The 23,131-nt window shown below is 43.9% G+C and overlaps 1 protein-coding gene across 1 annotated transcript in view; it reads left to right on the top strand.

Annotated features, from left to right (window-relative positions):
• Positions 1 to 7,706: 7,706 nt before the first annotated feature.
• Lnx1 (ligand of numb-protein X 1, E3 ubiquitin protein ligase) overlaps positions 7,707 to 23,131 on the top strand; it is a 122,448-nt gene continuing 107,023 nt past the window's right edge. Inside the window, exons 1-2 of the mRNA XM_013009032.1 lie at positions 7,707 to 7,735; positions 7,869 to 7,996. The gene's annotated coding sequence lies outside the window, so the exon portion shown is untranslated. The remainder of the gene's footprint in view (positions 7,736 to 7,868; positions 7,997 to 23,131) is intronic.

Here is a 23,131-nt window from a genome sequence, read left to right as displayed (position 1 = left end):
CACATGGCACTGAAGAGGAAACAAGTCACTGATCCCAGCTCATGGCCACACGCTGCAGTAATCATAACTGCTGCAGGTCCCTGTTGAGGACAGTGCTGGTTCAAGTACAGCCTCATCATCTAAATGGCATGGTCACCCTGGCAGGCATCTCAGTGAGAGACACTCAGTGTGGGGACTCCGCTGCTCTGGTGATAGGACTCTGGCCACAGGCTGAGTTTCCAGTCCACCTTCTGAATAGATAGCCTCAGAGCATGAGAGGAGGACCCTGCTACCTTAGGGGACACTGCAAATTGAGAAACCAGTCTGGCCAGCCTGGGCTGAGGGCTGGCACTGATATGGACAAGAACTCAAATTTAGATATCAGGGAACAGGGAATTTGGAGATTTGGGTCTAAACCACCCAGATTGATTAGTACTGCTGCTCCCAGTTCTTAGTCCTTCATAAATATTCATTGGGCTGAGCTAAGCAGATTTGATAATCTCATATCCCAGAAGGAATGAGTTTCTACTTTCACCTGTTCTTTAGTCCCCGGATAGCAGTTTTGCCATCAATATTTCCAGATCAGGATTAGTTGTGCCACTTGGGAATGGGGAACTCCAGAAAAGGTTCAAAATTACACCCTACATTCTCATAATGGGCAAAGCCAGTAGCAGGGAAAGTACTCCACAGTAAGCTAAAATCTGGACTGGAAGTCCACAGTAAGCTAAAATCTGGACTGGAAGTCCAGCCTCCACACAGGGGGGATGGCTGCTTTTGGGTCCCAAGTTACTGGAAATAAGCATAGATAAGCTCTTCCTTCTCATTGCCAGAATCATGCCTGATGTTCCATTTTGCTGTAACAGATTCTTAGGAAGTATCAGCTCTAAGAAGAAGTCCAAAGAGAGGTCACTATAGCGAAATCTACCATCCAACTTAAAAAAAATAAAATAAAAAAGTCTTAGCCAAGCACTGGTGGCTTATGCCTGTAATCCTAGCTACTCAGAAGACTGAGATCTGAGGATCACAGTTCAAAGACAGCCCAGGCAGGAAAGTCCGTGAGACTCTTATCTCCAATAAACCACTAGAAAACCGGAAGTGGCGCTGTGGCTCAAGTAGTAGAGCACTTGCCTTGAACTGAAGAGCTCAGGGACAGCACCCAGGCCCAGAGTTTAAGCCCCACAACCAACCAAAAAAATAGTCTTTACCTGGCTATGATTTGAGTAAAGCCAAAAGCATTTCTGTTTGCAGAGACACTGTTGCTCAGAATCTGACTGAAAGACCACATCCCCATTCATAGTGAATGCTTTTCTTGATACCCTTTCCTAGATTCTTAAAGTTAATAAGTGAACGCTTTTCATAGTGAATGATTTTCTTGATACTCTTCCCTAGATTCTTAAAGTTAAGAAGACTCCTTGGCTGTAATCCCTGATTTGGAGGACTTGCCTTTTCTTGGATGGAAGCAAAAGTTCACTGGGAATGAAAATGTCTCCCCATCTAGAAAGTTGGCTTCCACTCTGCTTCTCACATCAAGTAGGCCGGTGACACAATTTCCTTTTGCTTTTGTCCTTTCTACAACATTCCTGATTGGAACATTTCTTGTGTATGTGTGTGTCCTTAAGTCACTCCATGTCACAGTGATTATGATCAGGAAAGACTTGTGACGTTAGGACGTCTAAACTGGGCTGTGAGCTGGAGCAGAAATTTCCCAAGCCTCAGGAGTAATAACACCTCTGACAGACTAGGATGCAGCCTTAGGTCTGCTTATATCCAGCACAGCACATTGGACAGTTACTTTCCCTCTCAGCCTCGTATAAGTATGGTTAGTCTATGGGGTTTCTGCCAGAATCAGTAAGGTAACACGAGGAGAATACATGGGCTTAATCTAGGCATTCGTTTTAGTGAAGCTTTAGCCTGGCACCGAATGGGCAAGGGCTGAGACCTGGTTTTCATGAGAAACACAAACATTAAGGTCTTTGAAGGCTACCCAGAGGGACACCAATGAGACCAAGAAAATTGGGAGGAAATTGAAAAGAGTAATTATGGACACCAAAATATCACATAGCAAGACCCTGGCTAAAAAAGCAAGGTGGGTGCTGTCATTCTAGCTACTCAGGAGGCTGAGATCTGAGTATTACAATTCAAAGACAGTTCAGGCAGGAAAGTCCATGAGACTCTTATCTCCAATTAACCACCAGAAAGCCAGAAGTGATGCTGTGGCTCAAGGTGGTAGAGCACTAGCCTTGAAAAAGCCCAGGGACAGTGCTCTGGTCCTGAGTTTAAGCATCACAACTGAAAAATAACAACAACAAAAAGCTCTAAAAGTATGAAGGAACCAAGAAATAAAGACATGAAAGACCATCACCACAAAACAGTCTTTAAAATAATTCACCTGATGAATTATCTATGTTAAGATGGGATCATAGATGCATGAGACTTATTGCTGTCACAAGATGCAGGCCTTGTGAAAATCATGGAGACAGCAATAATAAAGATCTTTTGTTGGCTGGCCATGGATCTTTGTGGTGAACCTTCACAACAAGTGTACTTTCTTCAGTAATGGATTAAAGTCTAATTTCATTGAGATTCTCTCTCCCCCCTTCTCTTTCTCTCTCTCTCTCTCTCTCTCTCTCTCTCTCTCTCTCTCTCTCTCTCTCTCTCTCTCTCTCCCCCTTCATCCTGGACCAGGGTCTTCTACACTGGCATTACACAGGGTTCTCTCACAACACATCTGTAAGCCAGGCAAACACAGGCTTCCATATCTGCCCAACCAGATGGTATTGATCAAATCAGCTGATGTTCGTGATTACTACTATTATTTCCCATAATTGCCCTTCTGAGATCTGCTCATTTGCATCATGCTAGCCACTTGTAATTAGCCAATGAATGATTTGGAGCTGAGCTAGTTTTAAAAGAATTGAGGCCTGTGTGATGCAATGTCTATGTAGCAATCCCCTCTCACAATGCCGAATTCCTTCAGAAATTATATAGCCCAGACTTCTTCCAGGGATGTCATTTTATTAAGATCAGATGAAAGCTGTTCATTTTTGGTGTGGCCTTCAGTCATCTCAGACAACTCTGCAAATAAGCAGGAGGCCGGTGAGTGGAGAGGGAAGGGAAGCAAAACAGGGGCTAGTTCTCCAAAGTCCTACACTTTTAGTAATAGGCTCATTGCCAAGGGGAAGCCTTGAGAATGCCAGCCTTCATTGTGGGGAAGGAGAAGTAAAGGGTTCTGAAAATGGACCCTCTCTCTGCCTTCCATTGCCCTGTCAAGACACATAAAAGAGTTCTAACTAATCAAAAAGCTCAAGGAAGCTGGCTAGTTCACTGGGACAGGCCTAACCTTGAGTTCAGAGTGCTTTTTAATGCATCCCACCTGCTTCTCCAAAGAACATAATTCCTAGCATATAGCAATGCAGCCTTGTCCCAAAGGCTAGCCAAAATGGTAGATCCTGGCAGGTCAGGTCAACACTGAGATCACTGTCACCCTTCCTTCCATATAATCTGGTCTTCCCTCACCTGTCCAAGTTTCACCCCATGGGGTGGAATCTTTGCACCCCATTGGGGGCAGGCATTTCATTGTCTCATATTCTTCTCCATCCTCCCCTCCAGATCACCCCAGCACATGTGCTGTGGGGCTCTGATAAGCCAATAGTTCTGCCACCACCCATGCAGCTGTCTGGCCTGCTGTGCTTGCCTCTCTACCCTTTCTTCAAATCTTCGAGGTCCAAGTCATGCTCCAGGATGGTTTAGGGGGTCTCAGGCAGGTCCATGACGTGAATCTTCCCCAGTGGTCCTGGCAGCACCAATCTTTCTCCTCCCTGCACATCCCTCCCATGTCCTGTCACACTAGGGATAGAAAATGGTGTGATCCTGGGGATTAATATCACCTGCAGGCATGCCTAGAGTTACAATGAGAAGATTCTAAGGTTAACTCTGAGCTTCGCAGTACCTTGGACTTGAACTCAAGGCCTGGGTGCTGTCCCTGATCTTTTGCTCAAGGCTAGTGCTCCACAACTTGAACCACAGCATCACTCCTGTTTCCTCAGTAGTTTATTAAAGATAAGAGTCTCCTGGACTTTCTTGCCTGGGTGGGCTTCGAACCATGATCCTCAGATTTTAGCCCCCTGAGTAGCTAGGATTATAGATGTGAGCCACCAGTGCCCAGCTACCACCTAAGCCTTTTAACAACAACAATGAGATCAATATGATGCAATGTGTGTCTAGCATTTGCCAAGCCTGATCACAAGAAATGTCATAGAGCCCTTCAACCTGGCCTTCTTTCTTGGATTTGGTTTGACAGATCTCATAAAACAATGATTTAACAAATACCCTCCCTCTTCCAAGGAGTGATGCATTTCCTGTTTCTCTCATAAATTATGTATGAATGTATACATATGTATATATGTACTATAGAAGCCAGATGACTAATTAATTTGCAATCAGACTCCCCTTCCCCAAAACTACATCCCTTAGGTCTACCTCTTCCAGATCCTTTCTTCTGAATAACGGACAGGTACAAAGCTAAAGTAGGGTCCAGGGTCTATTAAAGGTACTATGAGCTTCTAATGAGAACCTTCCACTGCTTTCTTTTCAGTCATTTCAAAGGGCCCTGTAGTAGAGGGCCAGTGGTGGTTCACGCCTATAATTCTAGCTACTCAGGAGGCTGAGAGCTGAGGATTGATGTTCAAAGTCAACCTGGGCAAAAACATCTATGAGACCCTAACCACCAACAATCCAGAAGTGGGGCTATGGTACAGTGCTAGTCTTAAGTGATAAAGCTAAAGGACAGTGCCTAGGCTCTGAGTTCAAACCCCATTACCGACATAAAAAAAGGGGAAGGAGGGCTGGGAAGGTGGCTCAGTGGTAGAGCGCTTGCCTTGCATGCCTGAGGCCCTGGGTTCCATTCCTCAGTACCACATAAACAAAAAGAAAAAAGCGGGAAGTGGCGCTGTGGCTCAAGTGGTAGAAGGCTAGCCTTGAGCTGAAGAGCTGAGGGAGCACTCAGGCCCAGAGTTCAGGCCCCACAACCGGACCCCCCCCCAAAAAAAACCCAGAAAAGCCTGGGGAGTGGTGCTATGGCTAAAGTTGGTAGAGCTCTAGCCTTGAGCTAAAGGAGCTCAGGGACAGTGCCCAGGCCCTGAGTGCAAGCCTGAGGATTGGCAAAAAAGAGAGAGACAGAGAGAGACAGAGACCCAGGGACAGACAGACAGACAGATACACACACACACACACACACACACTCACACACACACACACACACACCACACAGAGTTCAGGCCCCATGACCGGACCAAAAAAAAAAGGGGGAAGGAGCTGCTTAGGAACTGCTGTGGCCCTGCCATCTGCCTTAATGACATCCCTAGGCCTCTCCGTGCCTGGATTTGTCTGCTGTGCACCTGAATTAAGGGGTTATTGTATAAAGTAGCACATGGTAAGTGCTTATTCAGTACTAACTCTTGTGAGTGTTTCTGGTTTTTCTCTATCCTCTTAGGAATATCATTTTATCAAATTATAACAGCCCCAATGAAGTAATGAAACCTGTATTGATATTTTAGGCTTTGGAGATGACACTATATCCTAGATCATGAAAGCCTCTCACCTGGCAGAGTGGAGAAATATACACACCATACCTAGCTCCATTCCAAGTCTAACATTTCAACATCTATTTGCCTTCTTTCCTCCTGCCTCATAACTTTGATCAGACCACTTGTACCGGATGGCTGTATGTTTTCAAATACAGATGAAATCCGCTGTCTTCCACGACGTTTTTACACACTCATTTTATTGTACGTCTTATGCAAGTTAACCCTCCCACCCCCCACTACTCATTCCCCAACCCATGCCAGGAACCTAAGGCTGACTACTCACCCCAGGTGCCCCTCGCCCCTCGCCCCCCCTTCCCCCGCCCCTCCCCCCCCCTCCATCGGGGTGCCAGGCAAGGCGTGACTGACAGCCCTCATCCTGGGAGGGCGGGCCGCCCGGGCCTGCTGGGGGCGTGGCTTCTGCGAGGCTTATCACGTCCCGGGGCCTGGTTTTCCTCTCCTGTCTCTTGGGACACTCTGCCGTGGGAAAGGAGAAGCCTTTGTTTTGATGAGCTGCTTTTTTGTTGCTCTTGTTCCTGAAAGACCAGCACGTAAACGGTTTTACTACTGGCATCTGGCTTTGGTTGTTCCCCTTTTAGTAATAAAGGTAGCCACGCCCACCTTCCTTCCAATTGGACAAAGACGTGACTTTATTTCATTTTTTGTGTTTTTAAGTGTACAGCTCCCTGAACGCAGCACGTTTCCCGGTGGAAATGGTACATGGGGTCTGTCTGGGGCTGCCGCGGGAGGGGGCAGCACTGTGGCAGGTGATTCCTAGGCAGACTCTCTCTTCTTCCAGGTGCCCACCCCAGTTGCTGGACAAACAGAGCCCGCGAAGGAGGAAGCCTATGACGAGGGATCAAAGACTCCTTTCCTTAAAATTCCCAGTTTTCCTTCTTCCCCTCGCCCCCCCTCCTTTCAGGCAAAATACCCCCCTCCCCAAACCCAGACCTCTAAGCACCAGTCTGAAAACACGTGGAAGGAAGATGGAGGTGGGGGAAAGGAAGAAGAGAGGTTAAGACAGGGCCGTATGGCGTTTATCACTCTTGAAGGGGAAAAAATAATGTCTTCCGGGGAGAGAGCACCCCCCACTCTCTCCTGGTAGGACGTTCCAGAGTGGCCAAAATTGCCCAGGGATTGTGGACAGAGGTCACATAGACAAGGATTCCATAGGATGCTTGGTGTTGTTTACAGCCGCTGGCCTCTGGATGCCAAAGGGCTGAAGAGGCAGGAAGGATTCCTCGCAGCTGCTTCTCAGGTGAGGCTGAGGCTTCGACTCGCATCAGCCTCTCTTTCCTGCTGAAAAACCAAGCTGAAGCAACAATGACTTGCCCAGGGCCACACACCAAGCTTGAGACCGAAATAACCCTGACTCCTCCTCCTTCGGGGCTCTAACAGCAAGGTGCCTTATTATGGCACTATCATTCCAATCTGAATCATTGCAGATGCTTCTAATTGCAAGCCTGGGGTGAAGTGTAACCACCGTGTGACTCTAACTGCAAGCAAACCTAGGTACGAATGACTGGAGTTTTATAAATGCCTGAACATGGCATTCTCCCCATAGTCTCCCCATATCTCTTACCCATATCTCCTCAATTTTCCTAGTTCCAATTTCACATATGTACATCAAATATTATGACTTCATTCACCCACTCTTCCTCTCTTCACTCCTGTACTTCCCGTGCCCTTCCCCTCCCCCACAACATATGTTCCAGCTTCTTGTTATTCACTTTGTTAGACTGTAAGTTAGTCAAAGGAGATCCACCACTGGAATTCCCCCCTGCATATACCATACTTTAGTTAATGTGTGTGTATGTATGTGTGTTTAAAGAAATTAATGTGAAATATTGCCTTCAATTTGTCAGGTTATTGGGATTCAAATGGATGCCATTCCAAATGGCATGTGGGGGCTAAATTCTAGGTATTGCTAAGCAAGTCAGTCCTTAGATGCTTTCTGTTTAGGTAGCCCACAGAACTACAGGTCAGTGTTTAAACTCATTTATCTCCCATGTTGGGAAGGGCTTGGGATATTATTAGTCATGTAAGTTAAGATCTGCACACAGGGCTAGACACGTGCTATGCTCAGGAAAGAAAGTAAATTCCATCTGGCAAATTGTTCTAACTGATTCATTTGTCCTCCAAGAGACGCCACCTACCTGCTGGAAGGTATTCAGGTAAGTGACAGGTGGGTGGGGCGTACTGAGTGTTTCCATCGCTAAGGTCTCAGCAATGTTTTACCTGTGCAGACTTCCGTGATGTCACACATTTCCTGCTCCAGATCAACCAATACCCTCCTCCTTCCTCCAGGCACCTGTACACGAAGTGGAGGCTGATCACACAGCTCAGCAGCCTAAGAAGCTGCTAGCTTCAGCCACAAGTCATGAGAGCTGCCAGGTCCCTGCTACTTTTGAGAGCCCAGATACAGACTTGAAAAGGTAAGCTGGAATGTCCATTTTCTCCCTTGGCTATTAGACCTTAAAGGATCGGAAGGGTAAATCTGAATGACAAAACTACAGGCTGAATGGCTTAGCCCCTGGAGAGACTTTTGAAAGTTTAGATTCTGATATTCTTGCTGTACAGAACAGATCTCCCAGTTAGACATTTAATCTTTTTAGTTTCGTCTAATCATTAATCCAGCCTCTGATTGTCTGGGAAGTTGATCTGATTTTTTTTTTAACCCTAGACAGAAGGGGAGTGGAGGCATTTTTTTGAAACTTAGTTCAAAGGTACAGACTTGTTCGGCCCGTTTTATGGGGGTTGGGATGGCTGAGAAAATTCTGAGACATCTTACTTTGCTTTACTTTTTGGGTTCACCTCATCAGAGGCTATTTTGATCCATACCTACAAGTTGTAACTGGATTTTTTGTTTGTTTACCCCACAAAGATCCTCAGATTGGTAAATTCTGTTCCATAAGCAGTAGCCCTCTGCCTCCAGGAACCTTCCCTAGTCTTCTTTAAAAAAAGAAAAGAAAAGAAAAGCCTCCAGTTCCCTTTATTCTTTGTCCAATGCTCTTCACAAACCTTCTACAGTCTTGTTAGAATTGTTTACCTTCAGACCCTACTGGCTGCTTTCTGACCTTTGCTTCAAGTAAAGATCGTCCTTTCAAGGCCACAAGAATGTAACTTCGGCTCGGAGTTTTAATTTCCTGAAACTCTTTTGCTTTTTCTGTCTCATTTCTTTTAATAAGCAAATACACAGAGGAGCATGCTCTGCCAGGACCTGGCTTTTAAGTAACTTTATCTCTAGGGTCCATTTGTGTTTTCTTGAGCGGGATCTCAAGTCTTTATGACTTCTGTTTCTACTATCCTCAAGGACGCTATTGTTTGCAAAACTAAAGAAACCCTCCCTAGATTAAGCTCCTTGTAAGGATGAGCTAGGAAATTTGGGGAGAGAAATAAACCCCTTCATCAGCTATTTTTCTGACAGGTAAATTAGCAGATAGATTTGCAAGACATTAATCTGTTAAGAATTATGCCCCTACTTATCCACCCAGAAGTGAAGATTATACATGTAAACTATCCAAGAGTATGAATTGAAACAAACTGAGAAATTGTTTGCTTTGGAAAAAAAAAGTTGCTTCTTACCACTAAGACTCTGCCCTGCCAATTTCTCTCTTACTCCTGGAAAGCTCATATTGCTCTCCTTCAACTGACCTTTGTGCCTATAATTTCTCCTTGAGCTTATGTTTGGAAGATGACTGCTTAATAATGTTCTGACATGATCCAGTGCTTTGTCAGCATAGAGAAATGAAAAATAAAAATTTCCATGTCCAGAATCCACTGGATAAAAATGTGTCTTTAGAGTCCTAAGCCTCTTAGAAGATTCATTCCCTCTGGTTCATTTTATAGTTGATTGGTTTATGATTAAGCAGTTCATTTTATCAGTCAATGTATGTCTGCCTCTCTGGTTAGTAATAGAGAAAAGCCCTGATGAAAGAGATAAAAGAAATTGACAGAGGCAATCTCTAGAATGTAGTTGGTTAGTTAGATTGCTGTCTGAAGTTCGGGTGCTAATTCTATCCTTGGGTTGAAGTGAACTTGAGGCCTAGTAAGAAATCAAGCACTGTCTTCAACTTACATCATGAATTTCTGTGATCCTCAGTCTCTTCCTTGGTAGATCAAGGAATCAGAATCCCTATGACGTAATGTGGCCATGAGAAGTAAAGGAACTACCATGTCAAGCTTAGAGGACTTGATGCCTGCTGCTGACCCAGGGCCACACCCATTCTTGCTGGAGGAACTTTTTCTGCTTAGAGGACAGGGCTCTGAAGCTCTCAAGATAAAAGGTCTGTGGTTGCAATGGTTAGGAACCCTGCTCTTCTTGTTATTGTAATTAATTGTAAGTAATTAACTCTCAGGGTTAACAGTTTAGAAAAGTATAGCAGGTTAGAGGGAGAAGAATGTTCCAACAGTGTTATTAACTTCACCTAACAAAGTCAGGCACTGTGTCTCCAACAGACTCTTGACAAAGCTTTTAAGATGCTGGTTATTCCCAACCTCAAGGCTCACAAAATGTGGGTTTCCTGCAGACATTTGTGTGTGTGTGGGTGCTCCATTTTCATTTGCTAGAATCTGACATGTGCTTTCAATCGTGCTGTCTCTAAAACTAGCTGGGAAATCTACTCTTGCAAATAAATAAATGCCCTTCACAGTGGTCTAGGGCACAGATGGCCAGATTACTGCAACAAGAAGGGACAGCTGGCTTAGAACCTGCACCATCCTGAGGAAGGGAAGTTTGAGGTCCACCTGGACATATTTTCCCTTCAGGAGACACTGCCCTGTGTCCTTCAATGACCTAGAGTCATTGCCTCAGAGCAGGTGCATTCCTAGGCCTCCAGATCTCATCCTATCCCAAATGGATAACACAAGTTTCCATCATTCAAGAGGAAGAGAAAGTGGATCTGACCTCCAAGATACTGGGAGCCGCAGCTAGGGACTCAGGGGAAGAGCCCCAGGTTCCTTGCCTAGCAGTTTTCTTCATCCTACCTCCATGAAAGTATGTTAAAAGGCTGGGACTTCTCAATCTGTCCTGGCCTTTAAAACAGAAGTTAGAGTGGCTGCCCATCGAGGTGAGGGGTTGGACTCACTGGGAACACTGTATTCACTTAGTTCTCGATAGAGCAAGGCTGCAGCTATACATCTGGCATCAGATCACCTGGGCTCAAAACTCATGTGCTACCTGTGTGTCTTAGGACAAGATCTTGAAACCCGCTTTTCCTAGGCTGTTGTGAAGATGAGTTGAAACATGTAAAGTTGGACCAGTCTCTGGCACAATGTATGCTGTTACTCATGTGTTTTCTTGAGCAGAAGCCATGATGGGAGTTACAAGACAGATCCATGTTCAAGACCCAGTTAGTTCAGCCACATAATCACTAGCCTACATGCTTCCATTTGGCCATCTGGAAAATGGAGTCCTTACCCACCTCAGTGATTTTGTGAGGAATAATTGAAATGGCCCGGTGTGTAATGTCTGGCTTCGATCAAGTGCCCTGAAGTGTTCACTGCTGTCATGTTACTATATTGATCACAGATCTCTTCAGTCTTTATGCAGTCTGGAAATTAGATGGTAGTAAGCTGAGGGCCCAAAACAGAACCAGATTTCCAGAAAAGCTCCTGAAGGCTTAGAAGGAAAGCCTGTTAACAAGTATTATCTTGTTTATCTTGGCATTTCATTCAAGGGTGGGGCAACTGCCCGGTGATGTTGGTGTTTTGCAGAGCAGTGGGCAGGAGGCTTGGTGAATTGAGAAACAGCCAGTTTACAGGAGTCCTGCCTCTGGGCTCATCTCTCAGAGTCTCCTCTTCTCCTTGACCTTTTTATATTTGAATTTCCCACAGGAAGGGAAGAAAATTACATCCACTGGGATTTGGGCCACTTGTAGGCCACCTGTAAGCTGCTACAACAGAATGCATGCCAGGGAGGTTTTCAAATGGGTCCTCCTCCTACCTCACCTTGGCATCCCTGGACTTCCTGGTAGTTTGGAACTATTCTTGGCAGTTATGTACTGGAATTTCCTACACTCACTTTTACGGGGGTGGCAAATTTATTGTCCTCTGACAGGGCCTCCAAACAGTATTAGGCTTTCCGGAACTAGGTGGAGGAAGGCCTGTGTCACTCTGCATTAATGAGATTTAGTCATTGACGGTCTCCAAAGGATGAGGGCCAATAGGAACATTGTAAAACCCACAAGCACAGAAAATTGTAACAGAACTAAATGAAATCAGCAAGAGAAAATGGGGGCTACCTCCTGTAACTTCCCAAGTTTGCCATCTCCTTGTCTCATTCTGTTCTGTGTAACAAAAATAAATCCATGACCTATTGGTTTGTTAATGGAAATACATCAAAGCAATGTGAGGAAGCACTTCTTTATTTTATTTATTTTTTGCTGGTCTCAGGATTTGAACTCAGGGCCTTATACTTGCTCAAGCTTGCTTACTCAGTTGGTGTTCTATCATTTGAGCCATGCCTCCAGCCCAGCTTTTGGAGGTTGAGTATCAAGGACATTTCTGCCCAGGCTGGCTTTAAACTGTGATCTTCCAAATCAAATCTCAGCCTCCCTAGAGCTAGAATTACAGGTGTGAGCCACCAGTAAGTACCTGGCTTGAGGAAACATTTTCTTTGAAGTAGAGTTATCCAAAAATGTAGTCAACTGTCAGGACCATGAACCCCTTGTCACTGTAGGTGCTTTGTTTTGTGATATGTTTAGTACCCAGTGGAAACATCATTTGTCAGATGGATGAATGAATGAATAGCAAAATGTTATTTTTCTTTAGCTGCTCATATAATCCCCTATATGATAGGTCTCAGAGTGTTATTTTAGAGACTGAGTGAGAGAATGTATGTCAAATACCCAATGTAGTATTTTACATGTAACAAGCTTCCCAATGGAAATAATAAAGTTTTGATGGTACTGGATTTACACTCAGGGCCTTATACTAGCTAGGCAAGTGCTCTACCACTTGAGCCATGTCCTCACCCTTGCCTTTTTTGCTTCAGTTTATTTTCAGAAATGGTCTTACACTTTGGTCCAGGGCTAGCCTTGGACCGAGAGATCATCGTACTTCTGCCTCCCTCCCATGTAGGTGAGATTTCAGAATTGCACCAGTGCCCAGCTTTTTTTGTTTGTTTTTTGTCAGTCATGGGCTTGAACTCTGGTACTGTACCTCTGTTCTTCAGTTCAAGGCAAGTGCTGTACCATTTGAGCTACAGTGTCACTTCTGGTTTTCTGGTGGTTAATTGGAGATAAAAGTCTCACAGACTTTCCTGCCCAGACTAGCTTTGGAATGTAATCCTCAGATCTCAGCCTCCTGACTAGCTAGGATTACAGGCACCTAGCTTAACAATGTGACTATGATTTTGTGTGTGTGTGTGTGTGTGTGTGTGTGTGTGTGTGTGTGTAGGTCTGAACTTTCTTCCTCTCTCTAACTCCTAAGTTGGGATGAAAGGTGCACCCCACAGTGCCCAGCCATTAATATTTTTTCATTTGTATTATATTCTATAAAGGAAAAAAAAAAGGAATTCTTGCTCCAGATAGAGTAGATGACTTACAAACTAGAAATCTACAGTTTTTAGGACAGTTGCTTTATTCCTATTCTCTGTCCTCTCTCTTTCTGAAAGGACTGTTCCTCACTACCCAGAGAGCCATAGCCCTTGATACTTTTCACAGTGGAAACAGCTTTCATTCTAATTAACTACGAAGTAAGGACATTTTTTTTTTTTTTGGTCAGTCATGTGGCTTGAACTCAGGGCCTGAGTGCCGCCTCAGAGCTTTCTTACTCAAGGCTTGCGCTCTACCACTCTGAGCCACAGTGCCACTTCCGAAGTTGGGACATTTTTTTTTTTTTGGTAGGTCGTGGGGCTTGAACTCTGGGCCTGGGCGCTGTCCCTCAGCTCTTCAGCTCAAGGCGAGCCCACTACCACTTGAGCTACAGCGCCACTTCCGGTTTTCTGGTGGTTTTTATTGGAGATAGGAGTCTCACGTTCTCTCCTCCCCGGGCTGGCTTTGAACCGCAATCCTCAGATCTCAGCCTCCTGAGTAGCTAGGATTACAGGCGTGAGCCACCAGCACCCGGCTAGTTGAGACATTTTTTAACAAGGAAAATATGACTTAGAATGTATAGGCTTCCACCATTATCTTGGAGTGAGTCTTCCTAGTTTCTTGCATTTGATGTATTCATCAGAGGGATACAAAAGACTTTGCCAAGAGCAGAATGGAATCTCTCCAAGGATTCCTTTAACAGCCTCTTGGCTCAAAGCACAGCCATAGCACATGTGATAGGGACATGAAAATATGTCATTGCTCTCTGTCAAGGTGCTGTGCATAGCTGGCTCATGACTATGTCCATCAGTCATGTGGCCTTTTCTGAATAGAACGCTGCATGTTTAGGCTCCTGCACGCTCACATTAATTCATGAGTCACAGTGTGTTTTTGAACTCCTCATTAAGTATTGTTGTCATACCTGTATTACGTCTCCTGCAGCACGCACACAGTCACCTATTCCATCGGTGGCCTTTTCCCCTGAGGTTCTTGCAATTTGTTTTATAGTCATTTCTGAAGACTTCTGCATACAAACATACTAATACATTAAAGGGAAATAATTAAAATTTTTATTGTTATTATAAGGGTGATGTGCAGAGGAGGTACAGTTACATAAGTCAAGTAAATAAATACATTTCTTTTTTGGACAATGTCACCCCTTTTCCTCAATCTCTCCCAGTTTTTCACCCCATCACCACCCACAAGTTGTATAGTTCATTTTCAACATAGAGTCTAGTAAGTACCACTACTGCATTTTTTCCACCCTTTGTCCTGTTTCTGTGTTCCCCCTTACCTTCCAAGAGACAGATAAATGAACCCTCCAAAGACAGATAAACATGACAAAAAGAAAACAAAACAGCAACAAAGAAATAATGACATTTTTATATAGGAAGGAATTACCATCCCTAAGTACACAGCAGTCTAAGTGGCTACCAGACATTTACTCTATCCCTAAGTTGTGTAGAAAAGCACTGTTGTACATAAACCAGGACTATTAACCCCTGTCGGAGGGGAACACCTCTAGCTACACACAGTCCTTTCTGTTAGTTTCCTTCGGTTGCCATAACAAATTCCTTTCAACTTGGTGGCTTAAAACTGATTTGTAATGGGCAACAAAGGCTCATACTTATAATCCTAGCTACTCAAGAGGCTGAGATCCAAAAACCACAGTTTGCAGCCAGCTTGGGCAGGAAAATCCATGAGCTTCTTAATCTCCAGTGAACACCAGAAAAGCTGGAAGGGGAGCTATGGTTCAAGTGGTAGAGTGCTACCCTTGAGGGACAGCACATAGGCCCTGAGTTCAAGCCCCAGTGCTAGCAAAAACAAACAAAACCTGAGGTTTGTTCTTTCAGTCCCAGAGTCAGAAGTTTGAAATGAAAATGGCAGCCGGGCCTCCACAGTCCCACTCAGGCTGGAGGATGGAATCTTCTCTTCCCTTCCAGCTTCCAGTACCTTCAGACAGTCTTTGACTTGTGGCTGCACAATTCCAGGCTGTGACTCACTCTTCACATCGTCTTCTTCTCCATGTTTGTCTCCTCTTCTATCTTTTATAAGGTCACTTGCTATTGGATTTAGGGACCACTCAGATAACTAAAGATTATCTCATCTCAGGATCTGACCCTTAATGATGTCTTAAAAGACTGTTTTTCCAATGATCCCATATTCCTAGTTTAGGTGTTAAGATGTGGACATATAGCTGGTGGAACATCGCATTTCCCCCTCGATTCCACAACTAATAGATACTCTCATACACAGGCCCCTCTAGAGGCTTCTAAAGATTTTTTTTCCCACATGTAGCTAAAATATTAGGCAAATTCCAGGCAATAAGATGTGGACCAGGCAGACTTTACCACCACCATGGGTAGGAAAAAAAATTGCATCTTTGTTAAGGAACTGATCATCCCATTAAGTTCTGAATTCGTCCAACTATAATAAGTGGGTAAGTGTTCCGGGTGCCACAGTTTCAAAGAGACTTAAACTAGGAAGCATCCTGAGTGGACCATTACTACCACTTTAGACTACCCAGGAAGACTTTGGAAAGGATCAAAGAAAAAACAGTAATGACAAGAGAGAATACACCAATGCTGTCTTTAATGGGGGTGGGAACAGTGTGGTATGTATTACAAGAGAACAAGAGCCCAAGGTCAAAGAAACAAAAGAGAGCAGTCAATCTTTTGAACACTGGTGAGAACTCCATTGCTGCAAGTGTTTTAGTTAGAAGCTAGTGGGTCTTCCTTTAGAGATACTGAAGAACTTTCCCCCACTTTGGTGAGAATCTAAGACCCTTACCCAACTCAGAGTATTATAACTTCTAAATAAAGCACCTTAAAACCTCAATTGGAATTCATCACTTGGGTCCCCAATGCCAGCACGCACACTTTTTCCTTGATGGAAATATTGCCCAGCTTCTACCATGTACCTGGATTTCTTTACACCAAACCCATCCCTTTTGTGATCCTTCCAGATAGCTGTCTATTCCTTTACCTTCCCTGTGAACTGTTCTGGGCTACCTTACATAGCTGTCTTGTTCCTTCACTTCCCAAGCTTGTCTAGGGCTCCTGCTTGGAGGCATCATATTCACTGTTGTTTATTGTGTATTTTCTTGCCATGTTTTAACTATTTTCTCCTGTGTGCAAGCTCTGTTTCCTAAACAGACCTAACCTTAGTGAAGACAAAATTGACTTCCCTATGAGAGCTCCCACAGAGGTTAAGAGGAATTCTGGGCATGGACCTGTAGAATTGATTAGCAGGAAAATGGTGCAAATTTAGGCATCTTTCTTCATGTTCTTCTCTCCCTAAAACTTAATTAGCTGTTTGGGGGGGAAAGGAGCATTTCCTATTGAGTTAACCGAAGTAGCAGCAGACCAACTTGGCTTCTTTTTCATTCTTCCCCTCAGATGTCAGCTCTGTCCAGGATCTGGTAGCTGGGCATGAACAGGCCTCTGGGTCAATGCAAAGCACTCTGTCTTAATTTTTATTGTCTGGATTTTTCTACGTATACTGACTTGGAAATGGAAGGTCATCCTGTCTGGTACAGTCCTTTTATACAGACCCCAGTATGGAAGATGTACCATGACAACCCAGGGGAAGGGAGGTGAAATCTCCCATTGTGAATGACAAGCTCTTCTCTGACTTGCTTGTGAATGGCCTTCCTGGCCTCAGTCTTCTTACTTTCTCATTATCCCTACTTTCTGCATGTCAGTGTTATTAGTGACTCCAGATGTAGCGCATTATCTCTATTAGTTCAGTGTTCTTGTAATTTCCTGAAATGTTTCTGGCCTCTTTAAAGACCCTTTATATGTTTTCCTGTGCCTGTGCAGATCTCATTAATGAGTTGCTTACTCCCTCTTTGAGGCCATTGGTTTAGATGTGAAGCATTAAAGAGTGACCACAACCCTGGCAGTAGCCATGGGCACTTGGTTCCACTCACTTCCCTGCTGTGTAGACCTTATCCCATACATATGACACACAACCCCTGCTCCCAGCCCCAGCTCTTGGGTCAGAGACAATTTTATGTCCCATAGGTAACCCTTTGGATTCAGAGCACTAAGGCATCCCCATATGTGTCCCTTCGTATTCACTAAGGCACTTAAAGATTTGCATACAAATCTTGTTATTTTAGTTCACAAGTTTGTTTGGTTTTTTAAGTTGATGGCACATTATTTGTGTCTTTAGCCACACCATATTTACCTAGGCTCTAAAGCATAACTGTAAACTTACTTTCTTTAATAGAGAATGGCAGAGTTGGCTATAGCTTTGGGAATTGTCCCTTCAAAAAAAAAAGTTAGAAATTACTCTATTTGGCTTCTCCATAGTATGTTTCCACTCAGAACTGTGCTCCCAACTGTCACTGTACACTGAACTGCAGACCCAGGAACAATCTGAAGGCATCTTAAGCAAGCACTCTATTCCTGAGTTCCAACCAAAGCTTTAAAGCATCATTTTAGTGTTTTTGTGGTCTGGGGATCGAACCCAGGACCTTGGACATGTGAGCCAAGTGCTCTACCACTGCTCTACACTCCATCATCTATACTCTAACCCAAACATGAAGTCATCTGACCTAGGTTAGCCTGTGTGTTTAAAACATTGGAAAACATGATGGTTAGTTGACAGGATTAGAAGATTTTGAGCCACTTTGTCATAAAAAAAAAAATTACAAAGTACTACAGGCAGGGTGGCACATGCGTATGAAGTCAGCAAGAGTGAGAGTCCCAAGACCACCCTGGGTTATATAGCTGAACCCTGCTTTTTAAAAAAAAATAGCAAATGGAAACACCACAACAGGGCAGAGCCTGGTAGTGTTTATTATCATTTATGCCAGTGTGCGGCCAGGTAGGAGAGGACCAGGTTCTTGTGTACTCAAGAAACAAAGCTCCTATGGGATCCACTTGTTTTGTAATCATTTGGGGAACTTGGCTTTAGACTGCACTGCTTTCCTTTTATTTGAAGCAAGTTGTTTCCCTGTCTCATGAGCCTTTCAGTCAGCCGCTCACCTGCATAACAATCAGGAGGAGCTACAATCAGTGCTGGTCTTGGTTAAAGTTTAGTGGCACACCTATGAAGCCCTGGCTGGCAATTCTGCAGTCATCTTGCACCTAGCTGGTGGCCAGGTCAGAAAACATGGAGACTCACCTGAACAGCCAGTCCCGGGCTGCGCAATCCACACTCTTCTCTGTCCTTGGGGCTCTAGCTCTGCTTGCCTTTCACTTTTTCTTTTTAACGTTTCTATTTATTAGTGAATTTCAGGGAATATTAATCAGTGTTTGTTTGGGGTGGCAAAAAGTAAATCATCTCTGACCATTTCTTTAATTGAGCTCTAACTCTCCTGGTGTTATCATGTCAACACAGGTTTGTTTTTTTTAATCTTTCCCCCTCTCCACACCCCCAGTGCTGGAATTTGAACTCAGAGCCTCTCATTTGCTTGGTAGGTGTACTGTTGTTGTTTTTGGTTTTTGCCAGTCTTGGGGCTTGAACTCAGGGCCTGGGCACTGTCCCTGAACATCTTTGGGTCAAGGCTAGCACTCTACCACTTGAGCCAAAGCACCACTTCTGGCTTTTTAAATTTATGTGGTGCTGAGGAATCGAACCCAGGACTTCATGCATGCTAAGCAAGCAATCTACCACTAAGCCAACTTCCCAGCCCGAGGTGTACTGTTTAAGCTATGTCTATCAAGTCCTTTTTTGCTCTGATATTCTTTTGTTCTTTCTTTCTTTTTTCCTGGTCCTGGGGCTTCAGCTCTGGGCCTGGGTGCTATCCTTGTGCTTCTTTTGCTCAAGGCTCCTTTAGTCACAGCTCTACTTCTGGCTTTTTTGTTAGTTCATTGGAGATAAGAGTCTCATGGACTTTCCTGCCCAGGCTACCTCCAAACTATGTTAACCAGATCTCATCCTCCTGAGTAGCTAGTATGACAGGCATGAGCCACCAGCACCCTGTCTTGCTCTGGTATTTTTGGAAGAGTCTTAGATAATATGTATGTAACACATTATAAACATACCCAATGTGTATGCCTTTCTAACCCCTTCATTCTGGCAACTCTATCAGATAGGGATAGCCATTTTCTAAGGCCAGGATCCACTGAGGAAAATTAGCAAAGATTAGTGGCACATGGATGCATGTTGATGCATTGTGGAACACAGAGCAGTTTCCACAGCCAGTGGGCTGTATTCCAAAGGTTATTCCTGAATGCATTCAGTGCAGGTGACATCACAAGCTCTTGAGAGATGCTCTTGGTTGCACCAACTCGTTTTGACTGTGGTCACCCAGTGCTGTGATCTGAATGTCCCTCTAAAACTTACATTAATGTCCATACAGTGCCAGTGGATCAACACCTCTAATGTCAGGTACTCAGGAGGCTAAGATCTGAGGATTAAAGTTCAAAGCCAGCCTGAGCAGGAAAGTCTGTGTTAGTCTTATCTCCAGTTAACCAGTGAAAAGCCAGAACTGGAGGTATGGCTTAAGTGGTAGATTGTCAGCCTGGAGTCTAAAGCTAAGTAAGAGCTTGAGGCCCTGAGATCATGCCCCAATACTGGAACACACACACACACACACACACACACACACACACACACACAGACAACCACCTCATGTTGAAATAGAATTGGCCATATATGCGAGTAGTGAGAAGTGGGGCCTATAACAGGCCATGAAGGCTCTGCTTTCCAATGGAGGAATGGGAGCTATTATCTCTGGAGATGGTTAATGATAAAAGACCTGGTTCAGTACTCTGGTGTGTTCTCTCTTTCTCTCTCACCACCCCCCTTTAAAAATTATTCAAGTAGTTGAATGGAGAGGTTTCTATTTAACATGTTACTTTCTGAGGACAATGCATCTTGATTCATATCACATGCCCTTGCTCTTGGATTTCCTGGTTCATAGTATGGTTACGGCAACAGAAAACAGACTGAAGCAGCCAGGAAGTCTGGAATTTGAAAATCAGGCCACAGTGCAACTGCCAGGTGTCAGCCAGAGCTTTGCTTAGGAAAGGATGCAAAGATAAATGGCCAGCAACATGGAAGATCTGTGTCTCCTGGTGCTTTTCAAGACCACATTGGTGGCTTTGATGGCATACATGTCTAAAAAACATTGCAGGCTTTGATTTTGCCCCAAGTTAAAAAGCAGGGCAATGCTTGGTCCTAAGTATTGACGGCAAGAAAGTAGAAGATTTCCACCCCACCTCATACACACATCCAAAGAAGGGTGCTCACTAACCCTGCTCCCTCATACCAAAGCACCCCTGATTTCTCCAGCCCAGGCCAGGAGTGCTGCCCAGGGCCTCACGGAGGCAATTTAAATGGTCTCTAAGTGACAGACCCACTCTCTCACTTGGCAAGGGAAAAATGATTTTCTATTTTCATTGTCTTTCCTCAGTTCAGCAAGGCTCATGTATTTCTAAAATGGTGATACACCATGAAATTACAAGAGGAACAGGAACTAAGAACCACCAGGCAAATGGTACTAGTATTTTTAAGTGTTTTGAGACCAAAGGTCTACTTAGTTCTTTGCTCTAGAGCAAGCACTGCTTGTTCAGCCAGTCCTCTCATAATGTTTTTATTCCCATAGGCTTCTTTTAGTTTAATAATGTAAATTATTAAGAAAAGATATGTAACAGTGTTTACATTAATATTAGATGAATAAATTCAGTTACCACATGGGTAAGTGCCAGGAATTCAAACTGCTCTTGGAAATGGAGACAGAGAAGAGGAAAGAGGTAGGGAGGGGAGGAGAAGGAAGGGCAATGAAGGAAAGGGAGGGGAGGGAAAGTAATATTAGAATTCAGCATGGAGAGGCTCAGTAGAATCAAGGAATCTTTTCTTTCTTTAAAAAATGTATTTATTTATTTTTATGCCTATCCTGAGGCTTAAACTCAGAGCCTAGGCACTGCTGAAATTTTTTTTCTCAAGGCTAGCATTCTACCACATCTCTACTTTGGGCTTTAAAAAAAAATGGTGCTTAATATTTTCCCGCCCAGGCTGACTTTGAACCACAGTTCTCAGATCTCCGCTTCCTGAGTAGCAAGATTATAGACATGAGCCACTGGCATAATGTATTCTTTTAAGTAATTGTACAAAGAGTTTCAACTCCACAAGTCAGATATGAGCATAATGCATCTTGGTCAATGTCACCTTTTCCATTGTTCTTCCCATCCCATCCTTACCCTCAGACTATATAGTTCAACTTTTACATATTATACACTGAATACAGTGACTGTATTTGCTCTGTTTTCCTCCATTTGGTTCTCCTCGTCTTTTTACCACCACTCCAAGGAAACTTTTTTTTTAAGAGATCTTTGACGTATCTACTTGTAATAAGGCCTAAGAGACTTAAAAACTTGTATGCTGAATGACTGCCATTATGGAGGTTCTGGTTAGTTATAATCAGGAAAGATTCTGGGAGTTGAAGTGGAGGAAAGGTTAAGAGCAGAAAGCAGAGTAAGATAGCCCTGCCTGGTTGGCTTCCTTTAGGGTGTGACCAGCACCTTAGTTACATGCCACATTTCAATCTCCTTGTCTGTTCAACTAAAACCAAAAATATTCCTAGTGGCTTGCAAGGCTTAACTAACATTATATAATCATATTCTCTAGCACAAAGGAAACGTTCAAGAAATTGTTAGTAAGTAAAGTTAAGAAAATCCAACCACCTAAAACAAAGCACTCCTTGATTAGCATAGATTCATAAAAGGACTTTGTACAATCTGGTGCTTTATAATTCCTGTCTTCTTAAGCTATGTTTTTTTTCAGCAGAATCTTATGAGAATCTGAGTGTATCAATAAAATGTTGGTTAGGTATTATATACATCTATGGAACTATCATGGTGTAAACTCCTAATACTATCAATATGTGTGACTTTACATTTTTTTAAAAAAGCTGAGTGGCTCAGTGGTAGAGTGCTTGCCTCACATGCATGGGGCCAAGTTCGATTCCTCAGCACCACATAAGCAGAAAAAGCCAGAAATGGTGCTGTGTCAAGTGGTAGAGTGCTAGCCTTGAACTGAAGAGTTGAGGGACAGCGCCCAGGCCCAGAGTTCAATCCCCACGATTGACCAAAAAAAAAGCTAAGTGGGAAGCTGGTTTGATAGCTTTGCATTATTTTAATGAAAAAAGTAAGGCAATTAATTTCCAAGAGAAAAAGGTTACCCCTTTGCTTTGGCCCATTGGCACTGGCAGGAGGAAGTGGCAAGACAAAATATTTCCTTTGGTGTTGGTAAGCCAGGAAACAAAGAAAATAGAGTCCCATGATCCCCACTGGGTCCCACCTCTCAAAGGCTTTACCACCTGTCAACGGCCCCACCCTGGTGGGGGAGGGGGAAGGCCTTTATTTTAATACACAGAACTTTGGGAGACATATATCCAACCATAGCAAGTGGGCAAGAGTCCTGCCCTGTCTCCCTTTATTTCTGCAGAAAACCCAAGGCTTTTTAAAAACTAAAAGTCTGGCCTAAGCTACCAGTGGGACCAGTAGAATCTAGCCTGATTTCCTGTTACAGACTCTTCCCCATGAGAAAGAGCAGCAGCACCAGAGCTCATGGGAGAACACAGCCAAGCTCTTCTAGAGAAACCCAGAAAAATCTAGGGCTTTAGTCCACCCTATGTGAACCTTTCCCCTGTGAAGTGTATGATAACCTTTCGGATGGCCCATTTCCAGTTTCCTGTTTATTTTTAACTACTTCTGGTGTCACAGAAAGCATTTCCTGTGAGGTTCCAGTACCTTCTGTTCGCCCCAAGGATGAGTTACAGCTGTGGAGTTTTCCATGGAATTTGATTGGAAGCAATGACACCCATTTCCTGTGCCCCCTACCTTTGCCTTTGGTGGCTCTATCTGATGCTAAATCAAATGCAGGGATTTCTAAGTTTTTCACATTCAGGGCATTTTTACTTCAATCCATCATCCAGCATGCTCATCCAGGCATCCAAACACAGGACAGAAATATAAACAGCCAAATTGGCTCAGTGCAAGTTTAAAGTCAATGTATTTTCTTCTGGAGATAAGGCAGTGTTCACACAAATGACCTCAGATTTCAATTAGAAAAGAAAAA

Source organism: Dipodomys ordii, unplaced genomic scaffold, assembly GCF_000151885.1.
Source record: "Dipodomys ordii isolate 6190 unplaced genomic scaffold, Dord_2.0 Scaffold8, whole genome shotgun sequence".
NCBI classification, from domain to species: Eukaryota; Metazoa; Chordata; class Mammalia; order Rodentia; family Heteromyidae; genus Dipodomys; species Dipodomys ordii.
This window is presented reverse-complemented; position numbering and strand designations above follow the sequence as displayed.